The 2,733-nt window shown below is 42.7% G+C and overlaps 1 protein-coding gene across 1 annotated transcript in view; it reads left to right on the top strand.

The window, feature by feature from the left end:
• Positions 1–2,733, top strand: part of TRIP4 (thyroid hormone receptor interactor 4) — an 85,181-nt gene that overhangs the window by 28,833 nt on the left and 53,615 nt on the right. The window lies entirely within an intron of this gene.

The raw sequence follows: 2,733 nt of genomic DNA, 5'->3' as shown, positions 1-2,733 counted from the left end.
CTATAGCGAAAACCTCTCAAAAAAAAAAAAAAAAGTAAAAAAAAAACTCTCCTTCAAACCATACTATGATAATATGATAATAAGTTTTACTAGAGATTTACACACAGGAGAACTGAAAGGCTCAGAAAGAAATATAGAAATAGAGAATATAGCTATAGTCCTGGTGTGATAAAATTCCAAGAAGACACAGAACTGTGTAGCTGGCTCAGCCTTTGCTGGCACCGCACTGGCACAACACTCTGCAGGGGAAGCTCAGGGTCCAGTTCCTGGGTTAGCTTGTATATACCAGGCTCCTGGCCTGGGTGGCTGGAAAGACTAGCGTGAGACCCCACTGAGTGTGCCTTTCTTTCTCTCTCATAAATGAAAGAAAGAAACGTAATAAAACAAACAACAAATAGACAAAAGCATGTCTTAGACATATTTTATCTTTTTATATTTTAATTTTAATGTTTTTTTTTTTTGCCATAGGGCATATGTGCTAGCCAGAGAGACAGAGGCAGAAAGATGGAAAGCAAATAATCTGCCCCCCAGGGAGGATGTCCACACAATTCCTTCTCCATTCTCTTCTCAGGATTTTGGACACACACCCACACACACTGGGCATGAGTTTTAAGCCGCTGGGTCTGGGACTTGAACCATTGGTTAACCATGTGAGAGTCCAGCACCTTAATCGTTATGTCACCTGCTTGCCCCATGGTCTAACATATTTTAAATAAAGGGAAACCATAATACCAAACTGGGAGAAAATGTTTTAACAGAATCAGAGGAGCAGAACCAGCAGATGGCATAATGGTTACGTCACTGGATTCCCACATAGCTGACTGACGTTCAAGTCCTGGACCTGGCAGCTTAAAACTCACACCGGGCGTGTGTGTGTGTGTGTGTGTGTGTGTGTGCCAAATCCTAGAGGAGAATGGAAGGTAAAGGAATCCAGCGTGGCTATTCTCTCTTGCTTTCTGTCTCCCTCTGTCTCTCTGGCAGGTTCACGCACTCTATGGCAAAAATCTCTCTTTTTATAAAAAAAAAAAGGGGGGGGAGCAACATCTGTACTATATAAAAATCTGCAAGCTATGAGGAAAAATCAAACACATCCAGTAGAAAAATGAACAAAGGCTAAGAACAGACAATTCAGAGATGAAGAAATGTAAATAATCAATATTTGAAAAAATGCCCAACTAAGTATCAGGAAATACTTGTTTTAAAGCATAATATATCATTTTATTACCTCATCAAATTCGACTGAATTTTTAAAAAATAGATAATATTACTAACGAGTAAATGTTGGAAAATGAGTGCGTTCTCTTACTGTGGCTGGGAGTATTAAAATGGTACAGACTACAACTGGTTGCAGATGTACTGTCGTTGCCCAAGCCTGGAAGGGAGGAGGTAATAAGTAGGCTGAACATAGACGGTTTTTAAGGCAGTGAAGCTGTTCTGTGTGAAACTGTAATGACAGATTCCTGCTAACCTCATAAACTGTACAACACCAAGAGTGAACCCTAATGTTAACTGTGGTGTGTGGGTGATGCTAATACATCGATGTTGGTTCATCAGCTCTCACAAATATACCTCCGTGATGGGGGACATTGATATGGATGTTTGCTGTGGATGTGTGGGGCTTGGGGCACATGGGAAATCTCTGTACCTTCTTCTCAATTTTGCTATCAGCTGTTCTAAATAATAAAGTCCATTGAGTCAGCAGGTGGCATGGTGGTTAAGGCACTGGTTCAACAAGGCTGATTCCATGGTTCAAGTTCTGAATTCGCAACTTGAGAAACACACCAGATGTGTATGTGCATGCCCAAAATCCCTAGAGGAGAATGGAGGAGAAGGGGTTGCAGCATGGCCATCCTCTCACCCCCAGTGATGATTTCTCACTTTCTCCTCTCTCTCTCTCCAGCAAGCTCATGTGCTCTATGGAAAAAAAAAAAAAGTCTATTAACATAAATATGATAAATAAACTGCAATAAATGGTGAGCTGTCTTTTAGAGAAATTGGACAGTATCTCAATTTTTTTTTTGAGAGATTTTCATTGTAGGGCACGTGCGCTCGCCAGACAGACAGAGAGAGAGAGACATAGAGACAGAAAGCGAGAAATCACCCCCCAGGGGGGATGGTCACGCCGCAATCCCTTCTCCTCCATTCTCCTCTTGGGATCTTGGGCACGCACGCACATGCGCCCGGCGTGAGTTTTAAGCCACCGGGTCCAGGACACGAACCGCGGTTGACTATATGGGAGTCCAGCAACATAGCCATTAACTGCTGGTTCCCCAGTATCTCAAATTTTAAATTGTGCATACTTAAAAAATTTTTTCCCTATATTCATGATGGAGCACATACATGTGAATGTCAGAGTGAGAGAAAGAGAGACAGATAAGAGCCCTCCACAGGGTCTGGTCAGCATAGTCTCCTTCCTCTAGTCCTAATTCCCATGAAATCATGGGTACTTTCCCATGTGCCTGGTATTTTTTAGGCTGACTGAGCTGGGAACTTGAACTGCCATTGCCGTGTGTGAGATCTGGCTTCTCGTGAGTGGCACATTACCACTGTGCCATGGAGCCAGCACTTTGTGTACTTTTTAACTTAACAGTTACACACTAGGGGCCATCAGATGGCGTGCTGGTTGGAACACTGGACTCCTCATGACTAACTGGGGTTTGAGTCCTGGACCTGGTAGTTTAAAAATCACACTGGGCGCATGATTGTGTGTGCCCAAAATCCCAAAAGGAGAAT

The sequence above is a fragment of the Tupaia chinensis genome, unplaced genomic scaffold, assembly GCF_000334495.1.
Source record: "Tupaia chinensis unplaced genomic scaffold, TupChi_1.0 Scaffold000063_1, whole genome shotgun sequence".
In the NCBI taxonomy this organism is placed as follows: Eukaryota; Metazoa; Chordata; class Mammalia; order Scandentia; family Tupaiidae; genus Tupaia; species Tupaia belangeri.
Note: the sequence above shows the minus strand (reverse complement) of the source record. Positions and strands in the feature narration are given on the sequence as shown.